This window comes from Monodon monoceros, unplaced genomic scaffold (genome assembly GCF_005190385.1).
Source record: "Monodon monoceros isolate NGI ecotype Baffin Bay Population unplaced genomic scaffold, NGI_Narwhal_1 Super_Scaffold_12, whole genome shotgun sequence".
NCBI lineage: Eukaryota > Metazoa > Chordata > Mammalia > Artiodactyla > Monodontidae > Monodon > Monodon monoceros.
In genome coordinates, this window is record NW_021703768.1 from 20619773 (window position 1) to 20634797 (window position 15025).

The window sequence follows — 15025 nt, forward strand, 5'->3', positions numbered from 1 at the left end:
TTTCTTTCACATTGACTTCCAAAATTTGAAGTTATCTGTAAGGAATTAAGTTACTTGTTTCTGTTAAAAAAAAAAAAAGTTAAAGAAAAAGAAACAAATGCTGTCTATGCTAAAGTAAGAAACACATTATCAGTAGAATTTGTTGTATTGCGATATTAAGAAATATCTCCCCACATTGTTCTGTGTATTATGTAATGCATAAAAAATTTAAGTAATTTTATATAAAATGAAAAATCACACACACACTGAAAGTATTCGTAGGGGAAACAATAATGAGAAGACTTATTTATTATACATGTATTTATATGCTTATTAAACATTTAAAACCAATTTACTTAGTTCTTTTCTGCATTGTAGGCAGTGAAAATGCAATCTCCAGGTTTCATGTTTGATTAAATCATTTAACCAATGGTTAAGACTTAATTTCAAAGAGAGGAACTGAATCAGGTCTCATCATTTACAATTGACTTATCTTTACAAGACATGCTACCTCTATGGCCCAGAGCATTACCACGTTTTTTCTGTGAAGAGAATTTCTCCTTATTCTGCTCTATCTTTGTCCTGAATAGTTGGCTTTAGGATTTGAATCTCTGTCCTGGAACGTAGGTTTGGAAATATTTCTGAAACTCGAATTCCCAGGAAACTCACGCTCTAAGCTCATACTCTGAATTGTAATGCAATTACATTGAACAAAGGTGGTCTTTTAATTCATAAAAGGGAGGAAAAAATAATACACACACGCACATATATTCATACATACAGACACAAAGGTACATATGTGCATAAGTGTAGTATATAACAAAAAATAATAATCCACAGTAATTATTATATGAAAACAGAATTACAAAAACATTGCACTACTATTCTCATTTTATAAATTCTTCACAGAATTTTTTAAAAATTAGCAGTAGATCACCTAAATTAATGCTGACATGTGGGAGTCAGATTTTGTTTGACACCAAATAATTTTCCCTAATGTGAATATTTAAAAATTTTTATCAATAAATATGCTTATAAGGTTTATGAGGTTTTTTAAGAGATACGTAACAAAAAAACTGATGGAAATCAATAATCTATCATTCATGCATCCTTTATCAAATCTCTCACTACAAACACAAGTGTTAACTTATTTTTTAACATATTTGGTATTTTCTGTGTGTATATAAGTGTGTGTATGTGTGCTTTTTACTCAGGTGTATTCATTTTATGAAAAAGGTACTTCAAAAAATTTTTAAAAAGTATATATGATTAAATCTCCCAAAATAAACTGCAGACATTTAAAGAGATGGAAGTATAAAAGCAAAGCCTGTAATCAGTTATTTAAGAAAGATGTGTCATCAGAATAAGAACAATGTGGGAAGTCTGAATATGACAAAATTTAAATATTGAAAGTTACCAGACGGAAGGGAAAAAATTATCCACAAATAACATTAGAATGATAAGACACTTTCTTTAAGTAAAAATAATGGCCAAAGAACCTGGAGTAATATACTAAAAACATTTATAGTAGGTAGATACCACCTTAGGTTTCTGTATTAAATTTTCAGTCAAGAAAGAGAGTCAAATATAAACATTTTCAGGCCGACAAGCTGTAAAGTTTTTCACACTCTAGATCTTATTGGCATTTTAAAATGGTGTTGTAGGCAATAGAAGGAAAGAATGAGAAGCAAAACACACAAGATGAACACAGTTTAATTTAATATGTATTGATATTTTAAACTAAATATTGAAATGAAAGAATAATCATTTTTGTGATAAATTAGAAACACCTTTTCTAAACAATAAGAAAAATGTGACATTTGGGGAGAAACTTTAAATAATGCTGTAATCCTTACATTGCTCAAGATAAGGTAGAAAATGTAAAATGCATTTAAACAACTTGACGGTAATTATTAAAATTCTGAGTAACCACCCAAAACTTAAATACAGTCTCTTTTAAAGCATTTTGAATAAAAGGAGTAGAGACGTTGTAAGCTTTATTGATCCCGCAAAAATGAGGATGGGGGCAAATAAAAAGCTTGGAACACAGAAAATACACACAAGATAGTAGATTTGCCAATTATATTTATAATCAAGATAAATACAAAATAACTAAGCATAATAATTAAAACATATAAGGGCTACTTTGAGGAAAATGTGTATAGACTTAAATGTAATATAAGAAATTAGAAAACAAGTATGTAACATGTAAAGGTAAAAGAAGATGAAATTCAGACATACTAAAAGAAATGACATGGTAATGAGAGAGGAGATATGAATGAATCATAGTTGCTATATAAATGAGAGAATAAACAAAAGAAAGAGCATGAACTTCCCTAAAATATTAAAGTCTATAAATGAAAAGCAAATTGCTATAGAAATAATATTATTTTGATTCTTGAGAAATTGGAAACTAGGATTTAATACAAATATCAAGAGTATTAAAACTATTATATAGAAATTTACACACACACACAGATCACCTTGGCAGAGAACTTTCTATAAAGATTCAAACCATGAGATCTTATTATTATAAACTTTTAAAGGTATGAAAAGAGAGTCTTAGCATGTCTAAGAGGAAGTGCAAGATTCCTGCTTACAAATATATTTGCAAAAAAAAAAATTGGAGATGACTTGTAATATGAATTCATCAATTATTAAATCATCATCACATAATAGATATATTTCAATAATGAAAAAAAGAGCCAATTATGAGAAGTTATATAAATAAAATTTGGCATATTAAGAAAAGGCTTTCAGGGGCTTCCTTGGTGGCACAGTGGTTGAGAGTCCGCCTGCCGATGCAGGGGACCACGGGTTCGTGCCCCGGTCTGGGAGGATCCCACATGCCGCGGAGTGGCTGGGCCCGTGATCCATGGCCGTTGAGCCTGTGCGTCCAGAGCCTGTGCTCCGCAACGGGAGAGGCCATGACAGTGAGAGGCCCGTGTACCGCAAAAAAAAAAAAAAAAAAAAGAAAAGAAAAGACTTTCAATCTTGAAATATTTTCAGAACTTGTGCCTGGGTATGTTTGCTTGTACCCTGGATTTTCATATGAAAATTTGTAAAGTAATTCTAGGCCTGTGATAATCACATCTTCCTCCAGAAGAGAAGGAAGTTCCAATGAAGGTTTTTTCTTTATCTTCATACTGGTAGATTGCTAAATAATTAGTTAGCTTTGGGATTGGTAAATTTTTTTATCTTAATAACATGCATTATTTACTGAGGGCTAAGTTAAATTTCTTTGTAATCTAATTAGAAGATTATGAGGCAGAAACATTTTCTTAGAAACTGTGTATAATGGGATCAATTCGAAGTCCACACAGGACAAAAAGAAGCTAGTATCCGAGTTTCAGCACCCACACCCTCACTTTGATCTGATAAATTTGACTTAAAATGTTGGGGATCCATATCTGATTTTATGCTTATTATTGATGGTTATATTTATATAATATATAGCTATATAGCTCAAGGAAGTTCTTGTAAAATAAATAAATTTTTAAAATTTATTTTAGATATATTAAGACATACTAGCTGATGTGCTACTTAAAATGTTTTTGGATTGGAAAGTCAATTTGACTCTGATTCTTATAATATCTTGCAAAATGGAAAATATTATACCCCTTCCCTAAGTCCCACAGTATGATCTGTGGAACACTTTTGTCAGTATTTCCAATGATACTGGGAAGCAGATTCCTTGATTCCAGATAAGACTATTTTGGAATCTCAGGGACTCAGACACAAAAATCTTCATTTTTATTATATCTTCTAATTGATTCTTAAGTCCTTTGAACATATGTAAAACTAAAATTCGTGAAATTATTATTTAGTCATTTTGGTTCTGTAGTGTTAGGAAAGTGATCTTTGGCAAAATATTGTACATGCCCATTTTCACATGTTTATCTTGCTTCATAAACACTCTCATTATTTAGGGATGATAACAGAAGGAATGGAATGATTGTTTTTTTAAAAGATGAGGTTATGATTCTGAGAAAAAGGTATATTCTGAAGTATATTTTATCCCATATCATCTGTAAATTAAATTTGCTTATTGTTTGAAGTTAAGCAAAACAATGTAAGAAAAGCCTTATAAAAATAAACTACAATAACTTTTCTTTTCCTGAAAAAGATAAGTCAAAGAAAACCATAGATTTGGAGATAATCTTTTTCAGAAAATTAGACTAGAATGTGATGTAGAGAAACTATCCCAAATAATTCAGTTAACATTTTTAAAAAGCAGGATAAAATGTCTTAGAGTATTGCAATGCAAAATAATAAAATGAGAAGAATTTAATATAACATGTAAAATTACATTTAATTTTCTTTTAAGAATGCCTTGAAATTAAAAAAAAAGTTGACAGCATTAAGCTATATCACATTACATAATACAGATCATTTGAATGGATGTTATCACCAATTTTATGGACTTTCATGAAACACCTGGCTTCCTTTTTTACATTTATGGTACTAGTCATCCAGAGTTTTATACTCACTATCCTGGAAAATGCCACTGGCATGCTTATTAATGAAACAAAGCTGCATTTTGCACTTTTATTTTACATAATTTGAAACACATGAGAAGAAAGCCACTTTCAGAACTGTTTTTATTGTGAACAGGTTAAAATTAAAAACTTATAAACTTCACTGTTATACGTATGCACAAGTTATACAATAAACAACCAAAGAAAAAGAAGCATTTGTTATGTGGTTACAGCAAACATGATAGGGAGGAGAATAGGATTGGTATATTAAGCACAGGTATGGGTTTCTGTCAACAGAATCACTGTGAAGGAAATTAAATTTCACTGTGTATATCTTTTTTTTTTTTTTTTTTGCGGTACGGGGGCCTCTCACTGTTGTGGCCTCTCCCATTGCGGAGCACAGGCGCTCCGGACACGCAGGCTCAGCGGCCATGGCTCACGGGCCCAGCCGCTCCACGGCCTGTGGGATCCTCCTGGACCGGGGCACGAACCTGCGTCCCCTGCATCGGCAGGTGGACTCTCAACCACTGCGCCACCAAGGAAGCCCACATAACTTGTATTTTGCCCAAACAGAAATCCAGTTCTCTTACACATGGGACAGACTTTCCAAGGGCTGGGAATTAGGGCTGGCATTTCTTCTAAAAATGAGATTTGAATCTGTTCAAGCACTCAAAATATTCCAGGTTCAACCCAAGAGTTTGATTCCAATTAGCATGGAAAAGATCACTTTGGCCTGAGTACTTTGTTGGAACAGGTTTCTTGAAATAAATGGACATCTGATTTAAAACATTATTGCAACATTAGGTGTGCCTATTGGGATAAATATACTGTTCCATGTACAGTGTGGTGGTAATGAGTTATTTAGTAGTGCAGGGTCACTTAAAGTTTTATGAGTTATCCCAGTTTTAAGTTAGAATTAAACTTTTTTTCTCTTCATTCCTTCTCCTCCTCCTTTTTTCCTATGCATATCTACCAAAAAGGTCTAATTGCTTCTTAAATGGGCTCTTCATAGAAAATATTTTTCTGGGGCAGACTCTGTTATGCCAGTTTAATTCTCCTATCAATTTTTGGTGCACTGTATTTAAAACATTTCTATTTACTTTTCCTGTTTAATTTATACTTTTTTTTGTTTGTTTGTTTGCGGGACGCGGGCCTCTCACTGTTGTGGCCTCTCCGGTTGCGGAGCACAGGCTCCGGGCGTGCCGGCTCAGCGGCCATGGCTCACGGGCCCAGCCGCTCCGCGGCATGTGGGATCTTCCCAGACCGGGGCACGAACCCGTGTCCCCTGTATCTGCAGGAGTACTCTCAACCACTGCGCCACCAGGGAAGCCCTGTGGATATCTTTATTACACTACAAATGTGTCATTAATAGCTGTGTCACCTTGTTCTAAGTATTTAATTTTCCTCAGTTGTGTAATCCAATGGGTTATTTTGAAAAGTCCTCTAGTATTCCTTCCAGCATACGTATCTGTGGATATCAAACAATAAGAAACAAATATAGAACTTAAAAAATTTATCATTGCACTAAAGTGGTTGAAAATGAAAACAAACAAATAAAAAGTTCTAGCTTACATTAAAAATTTAGGCTTGAGTTAAAATTAAAAGGGTTACTTAGGTGACCTGTATTCTCCATATCAAAAAAATATCTTATAAAAGTAGAATGTACTCTTTAGGAATTTGTCTTACCACCCCTAGGTTTCATGAAAGAGAGAAAATATCCTTTATGTTCATCATTTATTTTCCAATGTAGTATAGGGTAAGGCTGTTGTATCTAGAACTTTCACCATCCCTACCAGTTGGTAAGGAACGTTTTCTCCATGCCAGGGAAGTAGGCCTGGGGAACCTGGACCTATACTTTCCCTGGTGGTAAGGAGGCACCATCCCCCTCCTTCCTAGGTGGTGTCAGAGGAAGACAAATGGAGAGTCACCACTCAAGAGTGACCTCAGATTTTTCTGAGGCCCGTGAGGACATGGCTGTCCTTGAGAAGGATTATGAGGAGGTTGGTGTAGATTCTGTTGAAGGAGAGGGAGGGGAAGAAGGAGAGGAATACTAATCACCATTCCTTTTATCCCTGCAGCATGTCATACTCAGAACTGCAGCTTCAGCATTAGCTGACAGGAGTAAAAGCTTTATGATTAGATTGTCTTCACTTTCAACTGTGATCATGTATTACTTTTCCATATGTACCTGTAAGATTTCTCCTGTCATGTCTGAAAAGCAAAGGCTTTAAGAAAGAGGAAAAAAAAAAAAAACACCACACCACTCAATGGTCGACTTAAAGAGGCATCTTTTCCTTTCCATCCAGTTTTGTTTCAGTGGAGAATTAGAGGAGTCTGAACTCTCATATGCTCTCACCAATGGCAAGGAGCCCCTTCCTGTTCTATGTCAGTGGAGGCTGAAGGCAGAATCTGGATTTCTACCCTCACCAGGCAGTAAAGAGGCCATATCCCCCACCATCCTCCTTCACCACAGTAGATCCAGTTTCCTTATAACATAATACCAAAAATGTCTAGGTTTCAATAAAAAACATCATACCTAGAAGCAAAAAAAAGTCTTAAATTGAATGAGAAAAGACAACCAATGACAACCCTGAGATGACACAGATGTTAGAATTATCTGACAAGGATCTTAAAACAGCCATCATAAATATACTTCAGGACTTCCCTGGTGGTGCAGTGGTTAAGAATCCACCTGCCAATGCAGGGGACATGGGTTCGATCCCTGGTCCGGGAAGATCGCACATGCCATGGAGCAACTAAGCCCGTGCGCCAAAACTACTGAGCCTGTGTTCTAGAGCCTGCGAGCCACAACTATGGAACCCGTGAGCCACAACCACTGAGCCCATGTGCCACAACTGCTGAAGCCTGCATGCCTAGAGCCCGTGCTCCACACCAAGAGAAGCCACCACAGTGAGAAGCCCACGCACCGCAAAAATGTTTTGGAATTAAGAGAGACTGTATATCTCTTAAATCTAAAACTTAACTTCATTTACAAGATTTGTTTTTAACCAAAATGTTTCATAAAACACAGTAGCAAAAATTCAAACAGTCCCATTAATTAATGGGTAGTGGAACTGAATGGACATTTCTTCAAAAAAGACATACAAATTATCGACAGTTATATGAAAAGGTGTTCAACATCACTAGTCATCAGGGAAATGCAAACCAAAATCAGATGAGATATCACCTCACATCTGTTAGGATATCTATTATCAAAAAGAAGGAGATAACAAGTGTTGATAAGGATGTGGAGATAAGGGAACCCTCGTGTACTGTTGGTGGGAATGTATATTGGTGCAGCCACTATGGAAAACAATATGGATGTTCCTCAAAACATTAAAAGCAGAACTGCCATATAATTCAGAAATTCTATTCCATATCCAAAGAAAATGAAAACAGAACATCAAAGAGATATATGGACTCCTATGTTTATTGCTGCACTATTCACAATAGCCAAGATATGGAAACAACCTAAGTCCCAGCCAATGGATGAATGGATAAAAAATACATGATTTATGTACAATAGAATATAGGAAATACTGCCATTTGCAAAAACATGGATGGACCTTGAAGATACTATGCTAAATGATGAAGGTGGGAATATTGGGAGATACTGTTAAAGGGAACAAACTTGCAACAAGTCGATAAATAAGTCTTGGAGATCTAATACACAGTGTAATCATTATAGACAACAATGCAGTATTATAAACTTCAAAGTTGCTAAAGAAATTAGATCTTAATTGTTCTTACCACAAAACATTAGTTATGTGACATGATAGAGTTGTTAGCTAAAGCTGTGGTGGTAATCATATTGCAATATGTAAATGTATCAATTCAACATACTTTATAGCTTAAACTTACAGAATGTTATATGTCAATTTTATCTCAAAAAAAAAAAACACAGCAAGTTTCCATGCCAAATATTATTTTAGCAAGAAATCTGGTAAAAATACGGGTGTGTGTTTATTGTCATACTCTGAAATTCCGCACAGATATTGAATAGTTCTTATGCCTTGACAAGTAGATGACTGGATTCTTCTGTTGTGGATCCTATGGCTTTTACTGATAAACTTGAGGAGTGGCTATTATCTGATAAGAAAAAAATGTATTTTCCCATGTCTCTTTGGGTTCAATTTGAAAAAAGAATTTCAAGGTGTTTCAGGATCACTTACCAAGTATCAGAAAAAAAAATACAAAATGTGATTAGAAATATGAATTTCCAGAAAACAGATTAATTTAGAGAAAAACTGTTTTCTCCGAGTGTGGAATTATATGAGCAATCATCCTCAGTTTTTTAAATACATGTGTATAGTTATAAAGATATCCATTGATTAGGATCAATTCTGCCGTACTTCCTTGAAACACAGGCATAAAATGTTCTGGAGTTTAGTGAAGGTTGGACTGAAGAAGTATCAGCGATCATTATTTGGTCTAAATAACAACCTTCTTGAATTCCGTCATTCTGTAAAAAGTGTGCCAAAATTTATTCTGGGATATGAATTATATGTCTTTACTGGCACATTCTTACATAATATGCAATGGTTTTACTTGACGTTTTTCATTATTTTTATAGGCTTTTGAATAAGCTTTCTAATTTTGTTATTAAAACAACAAAGCCTCTAAATCGCTGAAATTACATAAAGCATAAATTAGTAACGAACATGGTACAAACAAAAGGCTGCTGTACAGGCAGAAGTGCTGAAGGCACAGCAACAGATTTGCACCTTAGTTTTGACAAATTTAACACAAATTTGTAAAATATGTTACCTCTCAATATTGATTATATAGTATTACATATCATTTATATATAAAACATTATATATGATATGCAACATATGCTATATATTACTATTATATAGTAACACATTCATTTCATACCTTTTTTCTAATTATTCAGATTCACTTCTAAGGAAATATCTGTCAATATATTGCCTATTTGCAACAAAATTTGAACCAAAAGTAAAGAGACAAATTTTAATTCTTCATTTCCTCCTGAAAATGATGCTTTGAAAATATTTATGCTTTTCTGTTTCACTTAAATATTTTTGGGACTTTTAAAACATTAGTACTCCAAATTACAAGGCGTAAGAAAATATAAGTGGATATTTTTTGTGTATGTGGAGGAATGTGTTAATTTTTTTTAAATTCATGAATAAATTCATAATTGAAACATTATGTATGAGACTCCAAAGAGTATTTAATAAATTATCTAATTTCACATAGATGTCTAAAAACTTAATGAACTTTCCTAAGGTTAGAAATTTCTTCCTTTCTTTAAAAGATTATCTCCATATAATTTAAATTACTCTTAAAAATGATGTTAGTGATTCTCCATTTTAATTAAAATTATTGATCAACTATCTTTATATTGCAGTGATATTAAATGCTACAGGGGAAATAATATCCATTTTCTTTTCTTTTGCATATAACAATAATATTAAAAATTCAATATAATATTTCTAGTTTATGTTGTTTCTAAAATTCAGTTAATATGAATACTTATTTGAGGAAATCATTCAGTACAATTGGTTATATTTATGATGACATCAGCTGTACTGTTTTGTTTAAAAATATTTCTTATTTCTAAATTCTTAAGAAACTGAAAAACATACCTATAAGACAAATGTAATAAAGGGTTGGTTTTTCAAGGCACACAGTTCTTAGAGAACCATCAAATGCTCCATTTGGGTGCTAAATAATATTATAGTAGTTCATATTTTTTCCACCTGGTTCCATCTGTTTGAATTTGCATATAATGCTATTTCTGGGAAATTCCAGAATACAGAATGAACTGACATATAAAAGTGAAATATTATGGCTTGGGAAGTTCTCAAGTTAAAATTTTCACTTATTTGAGTTATGAATTGTTTTCAGAAACTGAATCACTAGTCTGTACTTTAGAAGTTAAAAATGATTTGCAAGACATTTAAAAGGGAAGTTAAATTATGCCTTTAAAAAAAATGAATTGCTTTCAATGGATTTATAAAGTTCCTGGAATGTAAAAGACCTTCATGTTTCTCTAACTTAATGATCTCAACACTGACTGTGGAAAGCACCTTCGTTAAGGTTTCCTTGATCCATAAAGATTTAATTGCTCTGTATGTTGCAAATTCACTGCTAACTGTAGCGTAATCAGTGGTTTGCATTTTTCTGATTACCATATTTCTTTGGGAATATTTCATTAATGTTTTAAAACTGTTGAAAACTTTTTAATTGATAATGGTTCCCTTTATTTTTTGATTTCATGGTCAGCATTCCCTAGTGTGCCACTCTATATTATGATTACCGACCTCGAAGAGCATTTAACTTGAATAATTTTCTAAAAACTTTATTTGCTCAAGTGAATTCCACTTAAATTTTTCTAACTAAACTAGAACAGCAAAAGGATCTTTAAGAGAATAACATCTTACATGTTCGTTCACCCTGTTTAAGGAGAAAATTAATATTATACTGCTTTTAAGGCAAATATAATATAACTATCACTGTATTTGCAATACCCTATGAGGTTTATGACTCTAGGTTCACATAGAATGTAGAGCACCATATTGTAAAAATATTCTGACCGTTATTACATTACCTCTATGTTAACCCCAGGGAGAGTTACCCCAAAGGATTTCTGTGTATAATTAGAGGTCATAAAAATGTATTTTATTTTTTATTTTTTTGGTGGTGTGCGGGCCTCTCACTGTTGTGGGCTCTCCCGTTGCGGAGCACAGGCTCCGGATGCGCAGGCTCAGCGGCCATGGCTCACGGGCCCAGCCGCTCTGCGGCATGTGGGATCTTCCCAGACCGGGGCACGAACCCGTGTCCCCTGCATCGGCAGGAGGACTCTCAACCACTGCGCCACCAGGGAAGCCCATAAAAATGTATTTTAAAAGACTTTATGGATGGGCCCACCAGGATGGTCCCTCAACTCACCAGTGCTTTTTAGCTACTGAGAATGTGAAATGTACAACCTGCCAGCAACTGAGACAAACATTAAGAGCCCAAGATCTGTTGAGAAGACTAACTGGCCACTTGATAACAAGTGAATTATACTAAGTCCTTTCTACTGAGGAAGAGGCATGGTTTTCACCATAATTGATGCGTACTCTGTGTATGAGTTTGACTTTTCAACCAAAGAAGCTCAGCCAGCTCCACTATATGAAGATTTATATAGTGTTTGATACATTGTAGAGGATTTCACAAAACATCACATTCAAAGAATTTACCTTACAGCAAAACAGTTTGGGCAGCATGCATATGACCATGATACCCATTGTTCACATCATACATCACACCTCCCAGAAGCTGCCAGCTTTACAGAATGATAGAGTGACTTTTGAAGGCATAGCTGGTGCAACAACTTGGAGATGATGTTCTCTGAGAATGGGACTATAGCCCTTAGGATACAGTGTAAATCATTTTATGAGACTTTGTCCCCAGTAGGTAGTATGTGTGTAGTCTGGGAAAGAAAGAGTGGAACCGGGAATGGCTTCACCCACCGTAACTCAAAGTAACCCACTTAGGAATGTGAGCATTGTTTCCCCACAAATTGAGGCTCTATAAATCTGTAGGTTCTGGTTTCCAGAATGGTAATGCTTACTTCAGGAGCATTGCCATTAAATTTTAAATGACATGTGCTGACTGATACTGTTAGCCTCTTGAGCCACCAGACCAACTGTAAAGGAAAGGAGTTATTATTTGTTCTGGTTATCTATTGCTATGTAAATATTTACCCCACAATTTTACAGCATAAAATACTTATTATGGTCATGAATTCTATGGGTCATCAATTTGGATAGTGCATAGTGGGGGTGGCTTGATATCCTTCATGATACCAGGATTCTCAGCAGGAAGACCTAAAGTCTTAGACTAGAATCGTTTGAAGGATTGTTCACTTTCATGTCTGGTGATTGATATAGGCTGAAATCTGGGCTTCTCTGTGTCAACCTCTCCATGAAATGTCTACCCATAGGCTGGTTAGGGCTTCATCAAAACACAGTGACTGTTTTCCCCTGAGCCACAAGTATCCTCTAGATAGAAAAACCTAACATCAAAGATCACACATTATTTCTACCATATCCTTTTGAGAGAAACCGTCCTAAGCCTACCAGCCTCAGTAGGAAGGGCAGTAGACTCCACTTCTTGATGTGAAATTGGAAAATTTCAAAAAGAGCATGTGGGACTCGATATACAGCTGTGACTATTTTCTAAAATAAAATTTGTGGTGTTGTCCTGGGAGTGGGGGACATGTAATTAAAACTGATCACAGGAATAGGTAGTTCTGTTATGCAGTGAGGTCAGAGACAAATACTTCTTATATCCAGGTGATCCACTGAAATGTTGCTTTAGAATCCCTTTCCTAGTCCTGATGGTGAGTAGACAAGTGCAAAAGCAAGGCTTGGGAAGTACATGGTCAGTGACTTAGAGAGCTCACAGATGAGGGAATAGTTTGTCCTATTAGTTAAGCCATAGAGATTACCAGAGGTGCTACACTGATGAGGGGAATCTAGAACGGAAGGTAGAAAAGGAATATGATTACTATCTGTAATGGTTAGCTTTATGTGTCAACTAGACAGGCTGCAGGTACCCAGATGAAACATTAGTTCTGGGTGTGACTGTGAGAGTGTTCCCAGATGAGATTAGTATTGGAATCATTGGAGTCAGTAAAGTAGTATGCCCTCCCTGTTATGAATGGGCATCATCTGATACAGTGAAGACCTGAATAGAACACAGGACACAGGAAAGAGGAGTTCATCCCTTTTTTCTGCCTCACTGATTGAGCTAGGGCATCTCATCTACTTCTGCCCTTGGACTGGGATTTATACCATCAGCTCCCCTGTTCTCAAGCCTTTGGACTCAGACTGAATACAACTGACTATCCTGGGTCTCCAGCTTGCAAACAGCAGACTGTAGCACTTTTCAACCTCCATTCCTTACAGGGTTTCACACTGAGCCAATTCTTCATAATGAATCTCCATATATATATAATATAATACATATAATAAATGTATAATATATAAAATTATATATAGTTATATGTATCCTACTTATATCTATCTTATATCCTCATGTAATAGAACTATATATCATATAATATAGTATATAAGTATAAATGTATTTGTATGTGTATATATACACACACACACACACACACACACACACACACACACATCTCCCTTTTGTTCTGTTTCTCTGGAAGATCCTGACTAATACAGCATCCAATGAAGACTTGAGTTGGTTTGTCCCAGTTTCTTATTCATATCAGTTTTCCCTGGAAAAGAGAGCAAAATGTTAGGGCATTATCTATCTATACATATGATATAAATAAAGTAGGTGTTTCTAAGCAGCGCAAAGGATGGAATGTAATAAACTGTAGTGGATTCTGTAGGGTACTGTTCAGACCCCCTAAAGGGTGGAGGCACTCATTTCTCCAGCTTCTGGGGCTAAAGACACTCAGCTGCTGAGTCTATCTTTGGTAGTTGACTTCAACTAAAGAGAGCTCCTTTGCTCAAGAGCACAGCTCATCCCCAGGAGCATCCTGGATGGCAATGACTAGGTAATGTTGTATGTATATGGTCTTTCCCATGTGCATCAAATTGGAAAGACAGAGGCTGAGACCTCTGTAGTGATGGCATTACCATTCAATGTTGGATGGCATTACCATTCCTTCTCATCAAGGAAGGTAGCCCGGCTTCCCTGATGTTTCCAAGATTTGTTTGTCAGAGAACCACAATATATCTCCTGCATGTAAACCTCATAGTCCGTTTTCCATGGAAGCTGAACTTTGATCTATCACATAATACCAAGACATAAGATGACATTTGATAAAATTAAGTGAGATGATTCTGTAAGAGTACTATCAGCAATATTTAATAAGGATTAAGAAAGCTTGTCTCAAAATTATATAAACTGTATGATCCCAATAAAAAAAATGAAACAAAGTGTGAAGTCAGTTGTGTGTGTTATGCAAATTTATGGAAAATTATGACATTACATACAAATTCTTGATAAATTACACATCAATCATCAAGAAAGGGAATGGGCCCTGGAGATTGTTTTAAAAAGAAACTTTTGCTATTGTGAGTACCCAGGCTTTCTGATTTGTTTGATTTTTAAAATATGACAATGTGTTTTTAATTTTTAAAATGAAGGGAAGAAGAAAGAATCAGCAATTTATACCTTTTGAAGAAGTAATCTGTCCTCAGTCAAGAAAAGCTTTCATTCTGCTTTAATTTTCATGTGCAATATATAATTGTCCTTAGTAAGATCTACTGCAACTACAAAGTGGAAAGTAAGGTTATCCCTTTCCTCATAGAGAATCCAGTCAATTAAATCTTCAGCAGAATGTCATTTAAAAATATTAATATAAATATAAGTAAAGTTGTGCATCATTTTTTATACAGAAGCCTTTAGACTTTAATAACTGCCATATAATCTACACCAAGCTTTTCAACTTCCTTTCTCAAGAATAATGTGATAGGAAAAAGTTCAAATGATCATAAGTCAATAGAAAAATGTTACTTTCAAGCAAGAATTACTGCATCAAGTTATTAAAAAATGAAGACAGCAGTGACAAACCATTT